This window comes from Carcharodon carcharias, chromosome 6 (assembly GCF_017639515.1).
Source record: "Carcharodon carcharias isolate sCarCar2 chromosome 6, sCarCar2.pri, whole genome shotgun sequence".
NCBI lineage: Eukaryota > Metazoa > Chordata > Chondrichthyes > Lamniformes > Lamnidae > Carcharodon > Carcharodon carcharias.
Genome location: NC_054472.1, coordinates 166,808,141 through 166,826,772, shown reverse-complemented (window position 1 = coordinate 166,826,772; position 18,632 = coordinate 166,808,141). Strand labels below are relative to the sequence as shown.

Below are 18,632 nucleotides of genomic sequence, written 5' to 3'. Positions count from 1 at the left end.
CTCCAGTTTTGCTAGGGCTCCTTGATGCCACACTCGGTCAAATGCTGCCTTGATGTCAAGGGCAATCACACTTATCTCACCTCAGGAGTTCAGGTCTTCTGTCCATGTTTGAACCAAGGATACAATGAGGTCAGCAGCTAAGTGGAACCCAAACTGGGAATGAGTGAGCAGGTTATTGCTAAGCAAGTGCCACTTGATAGCACTGTTGATGACCCCTTCCATTACTTTACTGATGGAGAGTAGACAGATAGGGCAGTAATTGGCTGGGTTGGATTTGTCCCGCTTGTTGTGTACAGGACATACCTGGGCAATTTTCCACATATCCGGGTCGATGCCAGTGTTGTAGCTGTACTGGAACAGCTTGGCTAGGGGCACTGCAAGTTTGGAGCACAAGTTTTCAATACTATTGCCAGCATGTTGTCAGGGCCCATAACTTTTGCAGTATCTAGTGCCTTCAGCCACTTCTGAATATCATGTGGAGTGAATCGAATTTATATATTCATATTGGTGTTCATTGGTGAAAAGGCTATCTAATAAGCCAATGCACTGCCTTTTGGATGAGGCATTAAACTCAAGCCACATCTGCCCCTTCTTAAAATATCCTGTCGCACTTCTTCAAAAAGCAAGGGATTTACTCAGTGTCCTGGCCAATATTTATCCCTCAGCCAACATCACACAAAAATAAAGATTATCTGGTAAATTATCATATTGCTGTTTGTGAGAGCCTGTGTGCAAAACAGCTGCTGTGTTTCCTACATTATTATATAACTACACTTCAAGTAGTACTTCACTGACTGTAAAACATTTTGGAAGGTCCGTTGGTCATGAATGGCGCTATATAATGCTAATTTCTCCTCAGAACCCAAAGGCCTTTAAGCAGGGTATACCAGACGAGAATACTGTACAATACCCCCTTGGCAAATGGATTCACAAATCAGTTATCATGATACCACAGACTCGGGTGTAATTGTACATGTTTTTGATCTAAGCTTAATTTAACTATAATCGTCAACTAAGAAATAGCCAAGCATTCAAAGCCTCATGTTTAAATCTTAACTAAATGATTTCAAAGAATATTAAGAAGCATCTTAACATTCGAACCAAAATTTCTTCCTGTTAGTAAAAAGATGGTGCAAGGGGAAATGAGTTTGATCCCAACATACTGATCTCTGATATTAGCCCTATTATGGGTAGTTAGCAAATGGAGGCCAGGAACTTTCCAAAAGTAACGCAGCTAAGAGGTCTCATCCTTTACTAGTGGCTGGCTTGCAATAACACTGGAAGTGGCACTAGATTGGATTGCTTATCCTCTTGTTCACAAGGGCCAAGGAGACTAAATGATTGCTAAGAAAAAAATATTAAACAAGAACAGGATCAGTACTGTAGCATTTTTTTTCTAAGCTGTTTAAACAAAGCCATCCCAGACAGTGAAGGTTCAGATCTAATAAACTAGTATTGGCAGGCTGTAAGTGTTTAAGCAGTACTTTTTTTGTTAAAAGAATACAGCAGACACTAAAGCATTCTCCCAGACTGTTTGAGCACACAATACATTTAAGGAAAGTAGAAAACCAAACTACTTGTCCCACTGTTGATTTCCATTTTGTAACCGATTGGTACTACATTCAGAAATTTCTGCCTTGCGATGGCTCGCAATATTCCATAAATACAATTTGAGATCTTACCATGCAATATTTGAGACACTCGTGACCATCTGAGTTTAGGGTTAAATCCAGAAAGCTGAAGTTTTTCCAGATATGGCAAAGTCAACTAATATTTATTATTCTTCTGCATCAACATGTAGATCCGAACAGCCCAAATCCAGATTATAGGCTGGATCCGGTCTGGAACCCACTTGCTTGTTAACTACCATGAATGCTTGCACTGCAAGGTTAAGTGTGGATTTTAGAACACCATTGTTCATTGTGACAAAGCAGAAGGGACAATAAATGTACACCACATATTAATTATCTTCAGATGACTACCGGCTTTCATGCTTAGTCAGAAGAACTACAAATAGCCACAAAGATTTTTCTTTACCAAAATAGATATATCAAAAATGCTGTTGCTTCTCCTGAATGACATTTTCCAAAACCCATTGTAAAGAGTCCATGATTCAACATTTTATTTCTGATTCTAGACAATGGTATCCTAGTTAGAGGCAGTTTAACTTTATATGTTAAAGTTTCAGGTTTGTTTTAACAGATTAAAGGTGGTGAGAGGAGAGCTCATTGTACAACTGTCTATTAAATATTTTCGCTTTCACTTTAGTTGCGATTCACTATTTGAGCTGTGCAAACATCCTGAATTTAAATATTTGAATCAATATTCCTTTACAACTACATAAACATAATTTAAGAAAAATAATGTTTGCATTTATCTAGCACATTATCACATCTGTCAGAAATGTCCCCAAAGTGCTTCAGAGCCAGTGAACTAATTTGGAGTGCAGGGACTGTTACCAGATAACCAATTGTGTCAGACATTTTGCACACAGCAAGGTTTACAAATAGAAATGAAAGGAATCACCAGTTGATCAATCTTTGGTGGTGGAGATTGACAGGGGGAAAAAAACAAATATAAAAACAAAAAAAAAAACTGACAGGGGAATACTGGTCAGGATACTAGGAGATTTTCATTACTTTTCCCCCAAATAGTGCCTTGGGACCTTTAATGTCTGCAAGCAATCTTGGTTTAATATCTTATATGAAGATAAAGCAGCATTCCCTCAATACTGACTAGGCTACGCACACAAGTTTAGTGGGTCTTGAACCCATAACCTTCAGGCTCAGAAGCTAAATGTAACTAATGCAAAGTCAGACCCCAGATACCACTGCTCAACAGACATGAATGGTTAAGATTATTTGTACAGAAATGAAATACATATGCTTAGACTCAGAAGTGCAGCTGGCATATTTTAGATACAAAGCCATTACAAATTAAGGTTACAGTAGAATATGTTTCATGAAATACACAAACTTGGCATGTAAGTCACCATTCTGAGCTTCGAAAGAACCATCTGTTCAGGAGTTCCGTTTGCTGTCATGCTATTTGCACTACAATTTGTGGTTGCCAAGTCTACAGTCACACGCTACATTTGCATTCTTCAAGTGATCACTGATTTTGCCTGCACACAAAGCTGGTGGCAGAACTGAACTAAACTTCACATCATAACATGCCAGAAGTTCTTCATTAAAAAGCTTTTGAATTACTTTAACTTTGTGGCTTTCTTTTTTAAACATAATGCATGAATGCAGTGAGCAACTGAAGCCCTTGACAAGTTTTAAAATAAATCAACCAAGATGTTTTTTGAACAAATCACAAAATTCCAAAAAACAACATGCTTGAAAGGTTCACATTGCTTTAACCTGCAGATCAAAAATAGTTTTACCACGTGCCAGGGCTCTCAGGGTTCTGGAACTGTCCCATTTAAATTGTGGGTCAATATCCGGGCACAAGAAAAACACATGGAGATCTTTTAAATTATATAAGAAACACTGATTTCCCAGCTGTGTACCTTGCCTGGTGTCAGGAAGGATCCATAAAAAGTATCAATGACAAAAACAATACTGCTGGCCTGATGTGAAAGCAGAACACTTACCAGGACCCAGAATTTTCTGCTATAGCAAGATTGCCACCATATAAATACAAATTTTGCAGTCGCGCATGCTGATTTAGTTGTGAACATACTCCAACATTTTCTAGGAGAATTATGAATATGCTGTTGATAGGATTGCGGCAAACCCAAAACTGCATACCCGTTTAGAATGCAGCCAACAGGACAGTTTCATTTGTACAAGCTGAGCTTTGAAGACTTATCATCACATTATTTACGGGTTTTAATGTTTCATCGCCTGGAGCTGGAAATTTCAAGACTAGTTCACTAGAGTTGCATTAGATACCATGATATTTTAATCAAGGACAGTGATGACATCAGATGTAGTGTTATTAATAAAGGCTCCTGTTCATATTTTCTTTCTAAAGATCCAATTCACATAAGTGCCACTTACACACCTGCTCATTGATGCTCAGTTTGGTTCCTCCAGAACCATTCCGTAGAACCATAGAAAAGTTACAGCAAAGGAGGCCATTCGGCCCATCTTGTCCATGCCAGCCCGAGGACACCCAGGTGCCCTTTCTAATCCCACCTTCCTGCATCTGGCCCATAGTAGGCTGAGGAGGCTGGATCTTGGTTTTTAAACTAATGAAAGTTACAGATCAAGATGAAGCAAGAAGATTGGACAAAATACATATGACTTGACAGCTCAATACAAATTTCACCAGTCCTAAGAAAGCTTAGAGGTTAAACTCCACCATTCCTCAAATCAGAATGAGTCCACAGAAAAGTTGTGATTCAGCGTGAACTTCCATCTTGAATGGAAGCTGGATAAATATGTGTTTGAAAAGCAGGGCTGATTGAGGGTTACAGAAATTTTAAAAGCACGGTTTGTTTTAGGTGGGGTTCAACAGGGCGCTGGGCAGAGAGGGGGGGCTTAATCTAGTAGGAATAATGTACAGGAATTCTCAATTGATCCTCTTCACCGGCATGAACCTCAATACAGCCTTGATCCAAACATGGACAAAAGAATTGAAATCAAGAAATAAGATGGGAGTCTTTGATTTCAAGGCAGCATTTGACAAAGTGCAGCATCAAGAAGCCAGTAAAGTTGAAATCAATGGGAATGGAGGGAAAATTCTCCACTGGCTGGAGTTACATCTAGTGTGAAGGATGATGATTGTGGTTGTTGGAGGCCAATTATCTCAACCCCAGGAAATTGTTGCAGGAGTTCCTCACAGCAATGTTTAAGGCCCAAATATCTTCAGCCACTTCATCAAAGGTCTTCCCTCCATCATAACATCGAGGGTGGACACGTTTGATGACTGCAGTGTTCCATACAATTCACAACTCATCAGATAATACAACAAGACCTGGACAACATTCCGGTTTGGCCTGCTGAATGGGAAGTTACAGTTGCATCATACAAATACAGTTGCACCATATAAATACATGGAAATCATCATCTCTACAAGAGAGTTTAATCACCTCAGATTTCCAGCATTAGCTGTATTTTGCTTTTGTGTTGAGAGAAGGAATACTCTCCAATTGCCTGGGTAAGTGTAGCTCCAAGAAGCTTAACACCAATACAAAGCAGCCTACTTCACTGGCGCCCCATTCACCACCTTAAACATTAATTCCCTCCACCACCAACGCACAGTGGCAGCAGTGTGTACTATCTACAGATATACTACAGCAACTCCTCATGGATTTGATAGCACCTTCGAGGCCAGCGACTTCTAACACCGAGAAGGACAAGTCATACACAATCCTGACTTGGAACTACAAAGCCATTTTTTCCCACTGTCGCTCAGTCAAAACCCTGGAATGCCTAACAGCACTGTAGGAAGTACCTTCACTACACAACTCAATGGTTCAAGAAGGCTGATCACTATCACCACCATAGCTAGGGATGGCCAATATATGCTGGCTTTATCAGGGATGCCTACACCACATGAATGAATAAAAAAGAAAATGCTTAGCCAGTAGATAGGGGTATTAGGGTCACTGCTGTTCATCACTTATGGAATAGCAAATGGAATTGTTGAATGCAATCCTGATATACTGTCAAAGATTCTACAATTCTAGGTCATGAGATGTGACGTGTCCAGTTACATAAACCAATAAAGTACAGTCAATTTGCACAGCAAGCTCCCATATACAGAAATGTGACAATGATCAGATAGTCTGCTTTAGTGATGTTGGCTGAAGGATAAATCATTTCCAGAACAAAATATACAGATAGGAAAGCATTTTACTTAAAATTCATATAAATGTTAAGCTCGATCTACTAGTTTATAATGATTGAGATTCTGGGAGTCGTCACAATGTGAGAAGGAGAAAATTTCCACTGACAGCAGGACTGGTAATTGGCAAAATTATCAGCGGGAAATGATTTATATAATATATACACAGGGGGTTGTTGTGATCCGGAGTGCACTGCCTGAAAGGGCAGTGGAAGCAGATTCTATAACAACTTCGAAACCGACTTGGATAAATGCTTGATGGGAAAGATTTGCAGGGCTGTGGGAAAAGAGAAGGGAGTAGGACTAATTGGATAACTCTTCCAAAGACTCAGCACGGACACGATGGGCCGAATGACGACCTCCCAAGGTGTATGATTCTATAATTGTATGTTAACCTACTGTATACAATTAATACCATTGCACTCAGCTTTGCCATTAACCAGAATTAACCAGCTATGTATGTATCTGTGGAACAACCAAAAATACATATATACCATTATTTGGCATATCAAAGACTCAGGATGTAAAAACAGTGGAGTGGTACCTCAGTAACAGAATCTAGGCGTTGATTTGAATTACAGCACACATTTCACTCCTAGTAATGCTTCAGATTGAGCTAAATCCAATGTAAACTCAGCAACAGTTCAGTCACTTCAACTGCTCATCCACTGCTTATACGTTTCATTCAGGAGGCCCCCAGTTTTTCCTGCAAGAGGGCATGTAAGCTTGTTTCAGTGAATAAAAAAAATCAGTTTTCCATCATATCACACTCTCAAACGAAAAGATTGGTCAATTACTTCTTAAAATCTCAAGTATGGGGGATATCTTTGTAAACATTCTTTGTAAAGAGTGATTTAAGTATCATCTCACTTTTGAGAAGGGATAAAGAGCAATGTCAGACAAAAGATTGGATAAGGAAATGGCATTTTATCTTCTGAATGCATTTGAAATGGTTTTCATGATTTTCTTTAGCAAGGAATAGTAATTTTGTTTTGGGAAAAGTAAATTGATTGCAAATTGGTGAGATAAATTATTGAAAATACTGATGTTTATTTTATTTCAGCAATTTAAACTTGGGTCTTCTGGTAACCAGGCGCCCTCCATCAACATGTTCACCCACAGCAAGAAAACAAGTGCAAAACAAGGAACTCTGCTATTGCCACAGTCTTGAACAGGAGTAGAGCATAATAATAAACGTTTAATCGTTTTAGTCAGGATTTAGGCAGACAGGGGAAAAATGGTTCAGGATATTTCGATAAGGTGCAATAACTGGAGTGACTCACTTCCACCATATTTTTCTAAAAAGTAAGAGTAAAGGAGTAGGCTACAGAATTGCAGTTACCACAGTGTAAGTTCTCAGGAAATTCCAGGTCATGGAACCCTGTCGCTGCTCACACAGCTTCAGTGACAAAGGAAAAAACAAACATCCCTCAAGGTTACTATCTGCTTGGGGCACCAGTACCATTTCATTTATACCACTCCGCTGCTGAAGTTATTAATAATGTGCACACAAATGAACAAACACAAAATTTACAACCATTTTTAGGTCTTCAAATAGCATTTTATAAATTATTCAATTTAACTGCTTATAATTGAAGCTCATGATGGTGATTTCAGTTGCACAAGGGTCATAATAAGATAGGCCCGTCAACTACAAAGTTGAACCTTATATACACACTCTGTTCCAATGCCCCTTTCCTCCAGCTTGTGTTACTGAAAAATCAGACAATAACTTTGTAAACATTGGTATGCATGGCTCTTACTATAGGGATCGAGGAGAGGGATCTGAATAACAAGCAGCACAAGAACCAACTACGTTTCTAAATCCTTCGGACTGATTTCCCTGCTTCTACAAAATTAAGCCTGTGTGCATTACACATGCTTTTGAGAGTCAGTTTAAGAACGTCGCAGTATGGAATTAAAAGGAATTCCTCCATAACAGACAGATCATGCTCAGTTCAGTTCCTTAATTAACCTCACCTAAATTACCAAAATTCTGTGAGCCCAATTATGCAAGAAGCAGTATTTTGCAAACAACACTAGTAATATACATAGATGGAGATAGGCCAAAATCCTATTCTGAGACAGATATTCAGCATTCCTTAAGAAATCAGCTTGGTGGAAATTGCTTAATCTGGGAATTCATTTCAGATACCAATAATTCTGGACTTTCAAGCAGGAATACTGTTTCAATGGACATGATTCTAGGGGTTGCAACCCTATGAATTAGCTAGAAAGATTACTTGACTGTTAATAAGGTCCGGAAGCCAAGAAAAGCGTGTTACAACTGCAGCAAAAATAATGCAACAGTCCAAACAAAGCGCTGCTTAAGGAGGAGACCGAGGGTAACAAAAAAATAAATTCTCACTTGCACAGGTTGAAAGTTCATCTCAGTTTGCACCCAGTCTGCTGAGCTGCATAAAATGTTCCTTTATAACATGGGCTACATTATTCAGTTTGCATGATAAACACCCATCAAAATGATTTTAACTGAATTATTGTAGTTTCCTTTGCAGCATGCACTAAATGCTTAAACTCTGACAGCTGTTTCCCTTTCAGCTGCACTATAGGAAACCACACACTAAAACAAGTGTTTCCTTAGCAACCACACTACCACCAATAGGCAGAGGACTGAGCCAACCAATTGGAGGCATTCCATTTTACCCTCAGTCATAACAACAGCATCAACAATCTTATTTTGCTGCTTTGATGGAATATTATGGTCTGGACTTTGCAGTCAGTGGTGAAGGACCAGCGCTTGCTGATCTCAAGAAAAGCTGGCCACAAGATTTAGTGGATTTTGTGACTTCAGTTTGCCCCATCATAATGTAGATTCCATTCTGGTGCCATCTTTAGGGGTTCACTGGCACCCAGCAACAGCGAAATCACCAAGCAGGCTGAGCAACCAACCAGGCTGCTGAATTCTCACAGTCAGCAAACCATGAAGTAAAAAGCACTGAATATTCTCACTTTCTAAAATCATTTTAATTAATTAAGATTGTGAAAAATACATGGGGACTGAAGTAGAAGCTGAAATGCAGCAAACACTTTTTCTTTTTACAAACTATCGAAAGTTTAATCGCAGAATGGAGGGATGAGATGCTAAACTTCTAAATTAGTTTGTTAGGGAAAGAGATTGTTTAGCAGAAATTATGACTCAGTGCAGCATTAAGAAGTCAGTTACGCTTCATTCAACAAGTCTTAACTTTTTCAATAGTTTTTAGTGAGAAAAATGCACAAGCAGTTGAAGACAGTGTCCAATCACTGATTCTGCGCTGATTACATCTATGAAAATTTCAAGTGTACCCTGGGAAGGAGAACCACAGTGATAAAGGCAAATGCTGAGTGTTGCTGCAGTTTCAGGCCCACAATTTCACTTTTCTTTAGTTTAGGCCTTTAAGCATTAATATTCAATATGCATCCACAATAAACAGATAAGCATGGTCTGTACACCATGTTTATCCAGTTTAATCTGACACAGAGCGGTGAGGAAGTTTCATAAAACTACTGCTACATGTATTTATATAGCACCATTAGTGCAGTAAAATGTTCCAAGGCACTTGATGGAATGTTAAACAAAATTTGACAGCGAGCAACAAAAGGAGATATTAGGCCAAAAGAGGTATTTCTTTTTAAATAAGTATCTCAAAGGAGGAAAGAGATGGAGGGAATTCTAGAGGTTAGGACCTGGACAACTCAAGGCATGCCTGCCAATGCTAAAGAGATTAATATCAGAACGCTCAAGAGGCCTGAAATGGAGGAGTGCCATTTACTTAGACGGTTGCAGGGCTGAAGGAGGCTACAGAAGGGTATAAAAACAAAGATGAAAATTCAAAATCAAGGCTTTGCTGAACTGGCAGCCAATGTAGGTCAGCGAGCACACGAGTGATAGGCTACCAGAAGCATGTGCAATTTCTGGAGTGTAAAATGTGGATATTGAGTCAGAAAAGCATTGAAATAGTCAGGTCTAGAAGTAATCTATGCACAAATTAAGAGTATCAGCAGCAGAACAGTAGACTCAGGGCAGAGACACACACACACACACACACACACACACACACACACACACACACACACACACACACACACACACACACACACACACACACACACACACACACACACACACACACACACACACACACACACACACACACACACACACACACACACACACACACACACACACACACACACACACACACACACACACACACACACACACACACACACACACACACACACACACACACACACACACACACACACACACACACACACACACACACACACACACACACACACACACACACACACACACACACACACACACACACACACACACACACACACACACACACACACACACACACACACACACACACACACACACACACACACACACTACAGCATGAGAATTGGCAGCATGCTATCTAAACTGAAAGTGTTCTTACATTTCTCTGCAGCCTTGCCTTACTTAAGGTTCAAGGTTTTGAACAGATCCAGACACGCAATGACGCAGTCTATCCAGTCATTATCTAATGTAAAATTACTGATCCACGACCAACTTTGTATAATGGACACAGCTTTTTGATGAAACAACAGGAGTAGAATATTAGACTTTGATTTTCAAAATTATAGGCTAGGCAGACCGATAAAAAACAATACCTACAGTACTTTTAACCTTGTGTGTGCTGTGCACCTATACTAAAAACTTTTGTTAAATGCTCTACAGTCTTTTCATGGTCAACACAGCAGGTTTCTAAAATATATGTTGTTTTTAGAACCTAGTTACTTTGCAGTAATCTATCATATGAGAAAAATAAATTCATGGTGAACAGAGTCACTTATCTGCTGAGTAGAGCATTCTGGCTAAAAGAAAATCAAAATGCTTTCCACTGCCCGCAGCTCACAGGAACAATGGGTCAGATACTGTTTATGGTAAAACTAATTTTGTTGTATATATTACAACAAATAATGGATACAGAGTGATTTCAATATAACCACTGCAACCACTTTCTAGCTGGATAAAACAGATTACATGCAAAATGTTGAATGACAGTAAGTAACTTTTGCAAAGCTATAATCCAAATCAATAACTTCTCTCAGCATAACCTTGAGCACATAAACAAGTCTAACTCAAAGCATCATCAGGTAGTTTCAATAACTACCTTAACTTTACTGCTAATTATTTTGATTGCAATGTGTCTTTGGTGACGTGTTCCCAGGCTATTGAATACAACTTGGTCTGACCTCTAGGATGTGCATGAGAATAACTATAGTAACTCCCTTCAGTCTTCCCCCACTTGTGGGAAGCATCTGGTCTCTGCTTGGCTCCTCCCCACATGGTGCAACTTGGGAATTGTGCACAAGAATCCCACATCCCATCAGCTGGAGTTCTCCAAAAATCAACTTTAAAATTTAATATGTAAAAAGGGTTACACCTAAAATAAGAACATCTTTGATCTTTACCAAAGGTAACTGATCAATGTATTTCCCAGCATTTTTTGTTGTTTCAATTTTGCCGAGGTTGTTAAAAGCTGAAGCCATTTGAAAGGTGCCGTGAAGATCTGTACTGGGGATCGTCTCAGATGATGGGATAGAAGCCACATATCCAAATTTGCCAATGTTGCCAGTGATGCTGTAAATGGAAGTGTAAAATTACAGATATTTACAGATTAGGTGAATAGGCAAAATTGTAGCAAAAGGATTTCACAGCAAGCAAATGTTAACTCATCCCATTTTGAACCTAAAAAGCATAGAACATAGTACTTTCTGAATGGTGAAAATATGGAAACAATGGAGGTCTAAAAGAGACTCGCCGTTCGGGATGGGTGGGGGGGGGCAGCAACGCATTAAAAATGTCATGAAGAAGAACAGAAAGTAATCAAAAAGACTAATGGAATATCTAAAGGGCTAGAATACAAAAGGGAGGCTGAAGTCATGCTTCAGCAATACAAAGCCCTATTGTCTGACCACACCTGGAGTTAATGCTTTTACATTATCAAAATCCCCATGAAACAACGCTGGCAAGGCAAACATTTGCTGTCCATGCCAAATTGCCCTTGACCGCCACCTTCTTAAACCACTGCAGGTATATTCACAGTGCTATTTTGATCCGCGACAGTGAAGGAACGGCGATTTAGTTCCAAGTCAAGGTGGTGTAGGGCTGGAGAAGAACTTGCAGGTGGTGATCCCATGCATCTGCTGCCCTTGTCCGGTGGTAGAGGTTGTGGATTTGGAAGGTGCTGTTGAAGGACCCTTGAGTTACTGCAGTGCATCTTGTATGTAGTACTTACTGCTGCCATTGTGCGTCAGAGATGGAGGGAGTGAATTTTTTTAGCTGGTGGATGGGGTGCCAATCAAGCGAGCTGCTTTGTCCTGGTGTTTTTGGATCACATACCTCCAGGCAAATGGAAAGTATGCTATCACACTCCTGACTTGTGCCTTGTAGATGGTGGGCAGGCTTTGGGGAGTTAGGTGGCAAGTTACTCACTTCAGAATTCTTCATGTCTTGGCCAGCATTTGCAACCACATTTATATGACTGGTCCAGTTCAATTTCTGCTTTATGGTAACCCCCAGGATCTTGATAGTGAGGAATTCAGCAGTGGAAATGCCACTGAATGTAGATGGCTAGATTCTCTCTTGTTGGAGATGATCATTGCCAGGCATTTGTGTGGCACAAATGTTATGTGCCACTTGTCAGCCCAAGGCTGGATATTGTCCTGGTCTTGCTGCATTTGGACATGGACTGCTTCAATATCTGAGGAGTGGTGAATGGTGAACTTTGTGCAACCAGCGATTATCTTCACCTCTGGAGTCAATGGGAATCAGGCAGAAAACTCTCCATTGGTTGGAGTCATACCTTGCACAAAAGGAAGATAGTTGTGATTGTTAGAGGTCAGTCAGCTCAGTCCTAGGGCATCGCTGCAGGAGCTCTTCAAAGTAGTGTCCTAGATCCACCCATCTTCAGCTGCTTCATCAGTGGCCTTCCCTCCATGATAAGTGGCCATAAGGTCAGGGGTGGGGATGTTTGCTGATGATTGTACAATGTTTAGCACCATTTGCAACTCATCAGTAACTAAAGCAGTCCCTGTCTGTATGCAGCAAGACCTGGACAACATTCAGATTTGGGCTGAGAAGTGGCACACAAGTGCCAGGCAATAACCATCTCCAACAAGTGAGAATCTAACCATCCCTCCCTGACATTCAATGGCACTATCAACATCCTCGGGGTTACCATTGACCAGAAACTTCTGGACCAGCCATATAAATACCGTGGCTACAAGAGCAGGTCAGGGGCTGGGAATTCTGCTGCAAGTATCTCACCTGACTCCCCAAAACCTGTTCACCATCTATCTACAAGGCTCTACAAAACCCATCTCATAGTACTTCACAGGAGCCTTACCAAATCAAATTTGATATCAGCAACATAAGGAGATAGACCAACAGCTTGATGAGAGATGACCTTGTTGAAGGGTCATGAGGACTCGAAACGTCAACTCTTTTCTTCTCCGCCGATGCTGCCAGACCTGAGTTTTTCCAGGTAATTCTGTTTTTGTTTTGGATTTCCAGCATCTGCAGCTTTTTGTTTTTATTATTATTATTAGCATGATGAGAGGGGTGGGTTTTAAAGGAGAGTCTTAAAGGAGTAAAGAATTAGAGTTGATGGGGTTTTGGAATTCTAGAGCTTGGGTCCTTAACAGCTGAGGACATGGCCAGCAATGGTAGAACAATTAAAGTTGGGGGATTCACAGGTGAGGGTGTAGGGCTAGGGAAGGTCTCAGAGACAGAGGGCGAAGGCCATGTAAGAACTTGAAAACAAGGATGGGAACATCTAGGAGCCAATATAGGTCAGTGAGTACAAGGGTAAACAGGGGTGGTGAGAGTTAGAACATAGGCAGCAATCATTTTGAATGTGTTTAAGTTTATGGGGCGTGGAGCGTGGAAAATGGGAGGCCAACCAAGAACAGTCAAGTCCAGAGATAATGGCATGGATGAGGGTTTCGACAAATGAGCTGAAGCAGGAGCAAAATCAAAAAATGGAAATAGGCAATCTTAAGTGATGGTATCGTGCACATGTGGTCATAGCTCATCTCCAGGTGAAATATGACACCAAAGTTGCAAACAATGTGGCTTAGCCTGGGAGTTGCCAGGGATAGGAACAGAAACAATGGCTAGGAAATCTCTGAGCTCACATGTGGCATGGCCGAAGAGTAAGCTTCACTATACAATTCCAAAAAAAAGTCTCAATCCCAATGTCACTGCACCATTCTCTCATACCAATTATGCTGTAGCCCTAGTGAAGTATCCATTAGAGGCAGATATGCACTGGATTTTTAATAGGAGTTGGACCAAAATTGGCCAAGCAGGTTTCATATTTGAACCATACAACCAGCAGACTTTCATACAATAAATCTTCAATAGATTTGAAATCAGTTATCAAAAGGTGAAAAAAAATGTCTAAAGCATTTGGAGATTTAAATTGAGTTGCATAAAATTGAGGGGCCTAGGTCCTTCCTATCCACTCTACTTATTTTCACTAGCAGAGCTACCAATAACCTTCAATGTCATTTGTAAAGCTATGAATGGACCAAACTTACATCAATTAAAACAATCTTTAGTACATTTAAGTCTGTTGATGGTATTCAGTTGGTGTTAATTGAAATTGATCGCAAAATATATTTTAATGAAATTACAGTGTCTTATCGTCTTATTTTCCTTCGTAAATAGAATAGAATTGCCGTAAGAGTGCATTAATAAGTAGTAAACTATTGGTTTAAAATGCTACTGGGAAGAGGATTCTTTTTTGATAGAGTACTCAACTGTTGACTAGCAACTTGTTGACTAGCAACTAGAACAAAATACTGCAGGCTGTAACCTAAATGATTTTGCTTTCTTTGTTCTTGGCACAAGATCAACTGGAGCAGCTGATTTCGTTCTGCACGTAGCTCCAAGTCTACATTTTCTTTTTCTTCGAAATGCTCATCCTCTCAAAGTGAAATTGAACTCCATGTCATTCAGATGGCACACACACAATTAATATTCCATGTGTTAATTGTTTTAAGCAACACACGCCACTTTTTTCTAGGTAACCCACTTCATCGCAAATCCTTTGCGAACAAACAGAATTGTTTTACCATCACGTAACCCCCTAGCAACTTAGCCACCAGCTAATAAAATTCACTGAGGACAGCTTCATCTTTCTAACCACCTAACCAACAGAGTTGTTTAAATTCACTTTTAACTTGGCGCTCTGGCATAAAATTGGTGACCTCTGAAGATCCAATCACACTAGATACTAGTATTTTCACAGGCCCCATAGACCACAAATAACCACTTATTTTAATGCTAAAGTTATTAGGTGAGCAGCAGCACCACTGGAGCAAGCGATGCATAGAGGTTATATATTTTTTTTCCAGTAATACTTTACCAGGACTAGATATAGATTAAAATGGCCATAATGTTTAGCTAGAGAAGGAAATCTTCCTTGTACATCATCAGATTAATGCTGATAATAAAAACACCTGCCAAAGTGTGCAAATGATAACAAATAGTTCCTATAATCACACCACAAAGCTAACCTTTTCCACCAACTCTATACTCAGACTGAACTAGGATTTTTGAATAGACATCCCCATTAAACCCCAGACCTCCATCATCTCCATTATAAAGCCTGCCTACTTCAGACTCAATTACATCACCCATCTCTGCTCTTACCTTGGCTCATCTGCCACTCAAACCTTTATCCTAATCAGTCATCATCTCCAGACTCAGCCATTCTAAGAATTGCAGGTCTGATCTCATTTTCTGTAAACTTTTATTCATCAAAATCCCGCTGCCCATAACTTACTTACTCTGGAGTACGTCCTTTTCACTCCATTTCTGATCTATAATGACTGCTCCCTTGTGCCCCCCCCCCCCAACCTCACAAAGACTCATATTAAAAACTGATAGTCACACTCCTCCAGCCCTGCAACCTCAGTTGCATGACAGTTATAGTACATTCTCAAGTTTCTTCAGCTACCAGGCCCTAAGAGGGTGTTCATGACCATGGACCTCTGTGTTAATCTGTCCTGGAGGTGAGGATCATCTTCATTGGTGCCACATTCTGTTTGCAAGGCTCCATAAAAAGGTTGTTTCTTTGCCTACCTCGATCTCTGCCATCCACATCAGACTTAACTAATTTCTCATTACATGCCCAAGAAATTCCAACTGTCTCTTCCTGATCTTGGGCAGCCGAGTTCTTCTGGTCTCAGATTTTACTAGCGTCTCTTCGTTGGTAGTGTGACTTACCTAAGATATCTCCAATATTCACCCCAAAAACCACAACTCTGCAACTCCAATTCTTCTCTGCTTTGCTTCACTGATTGTCCAATACTCACCTTTGTATGTCAAAATTGGTGTGATGTAGCATTCCAGGATGCTCAGCTTTGTTTTCATGGCCAATTTTGAGTCGATCAGATTCTTTTTTATTTTTTGAAATGCGTCTTTTGCCATTCCAATCCCTCATCTTATTTCCTGGCCGCACTTGCTGTCGGATATTAACATATTTCCCCAGTTAGGCAGCAGCTGGAATTGTGCAAGCAGTTCTGGTCGCCACGTTATAGGAAGGACATAATTGCTCTGGAGAGTGTACAGAGGAAACTTACAAGAATGTTGCCAGGGCTTAAAAATTGCAGCTATGAGGAGAGATTGGATAGGCTAGAGTTGTTTTCCTTAGAACAGAGAAGGCTTAGGGGAGAGTGAGGTGTACAAGATTATGAAGGCCTAGATAGAATAGACAGGAAAGACCCATTTACTCTAGCAGAGAGGTCAATTCCAGGGGGCACAGATTTAGAGGTGATTGGTAGGAGGATTAGAAGGGACATGAGGAAAACTTCTTCATCCAGTGGGTGGTCAGTGTCTGGAATTCACTGCCTGGTTCGATGGTGGAGGCAGAAACCCTCAACTCCTTTAAAAAGATACCTGGATCGGCACCTGAAGTGCAGTTACATGCAAGGCTACAGATCAGATCAGATCAGGTGTTGGAAGTTGGTAATAAAATGGGTGGCTAGTTTTTTTTTTTTAAAAATTCTCTTTTGGCCAGTGCAGACATGGGCTGAATAAGCCTCTTTCTGTGCATAAGTTTTCTATTGTTCTATGGTAACAAACTTTGTCTACCTGATTGATCTTTTCATTCTACACTGTGATCTTACATTCTGGTATGTCTCTTTGTGGACAAAATTTTGTTTCCTACAATTTACGCTCAGCCAATTCTTCACACTTTTACTCACTACTCTATCCAAAATCTTTAGCAGTTCTCTTCAAAGGCGGCAATAAGAACAGCACTAGCAGCAAATCTTATATTATTAAGATTGCAATCTCCAACTAATAATCAGAGAAGAGGCCCTTTGGCCCATCGAGTCTGCGCCGACATGTGAGAAACACCTGACTTACCTACCTAATCCCATTTGCCAGCACTTGGCCCATAGCCTTGAATGTTATGACGTGCCAAGTGCTCATCCAGGTACTTTTTAAAGGATGTGAGGCAACCCACCTCCACCATCCTCCCAGGCAGCGCATTCCAGACCGTCACCACCCTCTGGGTAAAAATGTTTTTCCTCACATCCCCCCTAAACCTCCTGCCCCTCACCTTGAACTTATGCCCCCTTGTGACTGACCCTTCAACTAAGGGGAACAGCTGCTCCCTATCCACCCTGTCCATGCCCCTCAATCTTGTACACCCCTATCAGGTCGCCCCTCAGTCTTCTCTGCTCCAACGAAAACAACCCAAGTCTATCCAACCTCTCTTCATAACTTAAATGTTTCATCCCAGGCAACATCCTGGTGAATCTTCTCTGCACCCCCTCCAGTGCAATCACATCCTTCCTATAATGTGGCGACCAGAACTGCACACAGTACTCCAGCTGTGGCCTCACCAAGGTTCTATACAACTCCAACATGACCTGCCTACTTTTGTAATCTAGGAAGGTCTTCAATACGTCTAAGAATCACTTAAGGGCAACTGAACCGCTGCTGTCGATCTGGTGTAGGTACACCCACAATGCTGTTAAGGAAGGGAGTTCCAAAATTTTGACACAGCTACAGTGAAGGGATGATATATAGTTCCAAGACAAGATGGTGTGTTGTTTGGAGGGGAACTTGCAGGGGGTGGTGTTCTCATGCATCTGCTGCCCTTGTCCTTCTAGGTGGTAGAAGTCATGTGTTTGGAAGGTGCTATCAAAAGGAGCCTTGGTCAGCTGCGGAGTGTACCTTGTACTTGGTACATAGTGCTGCCACTGTGCGTCAGTGGTGGAGGGAGTGAATGTTGAAGGTGACGGATGAGGTGCCAATCAAGTGAGCTTTGTCCTGGATGCTGTTGAGCTTTGAGTGTTGTTGGAGCTACACTCATCCAGGTAAGTTATGAGCATTCCATCACAATCCTGAGTGACTCGCAGCAGAATTCCCAGCCTCTAACCTGCTCTTGTACCACAGTATTTATACGGATAGTCCAGTTCAGTTGCTGATCAATAGTGACCCCCACCCCCCCCAGGATATTAACAGTGGGAGATTCAGTGGTGGGAACACCACTGAATGTCAAGGAGAGATGGTTGGATTATCTCTTGCTGGAGATGGTCATTGCCTGGCACTTGGATTGATGTACATTCAAGCCATACAAGTCTGAGCGTTGCCCAGCTCTTGCTGCAAATGGTCATGAACTGCTTCAGTGCCAGAGTCACGAATGATGACCACTGCAGTTATCAGCAAACATCCTCACTTCTGAGCTTATGATTGGGGGAGGGAGGGGGGCGTACGGAAAGGAGGTCATTGGCGAAGCAGCTAAAAGGTA

At 40.9% G+C, this 18,632-nt stretch overlaps 1 protein-coding gene across 9 annotated transcripts in view; it reads right to left on the bottom strand.

Moving 5' to 3' along the window:
• The window catches only part of LOC121278997 (protein tyrosine phosphatase type IVA 3-like), a 153,039-nt gene that overhangs the window by 71,453 nt on the left and 62,954 nt on the right, over positions 1-18,632 (bottom strand). Inside the window, exons 1-2 of one of the 9 annotated variants that reach the window (XM_041189701.1) lie at positions 8,168-8,330; positions 6,344-6,505 (exon numbers count right to left, since the gene is read on the bottom strand). The exons of 7 other annotated variants lie outside the window; for them this stretch is intronic. The gene's annotated coding sequence lies outside the window, so the exon portion shown is untranslated. Of the gene's footprint in view, positions 1-6,343; positions 6,506-8,167; positions 8,331-18,632 lie in introns of those variants that run through there. One more of the 9 variants, XM_041189704.1, reaches the window with a different exon arrangement.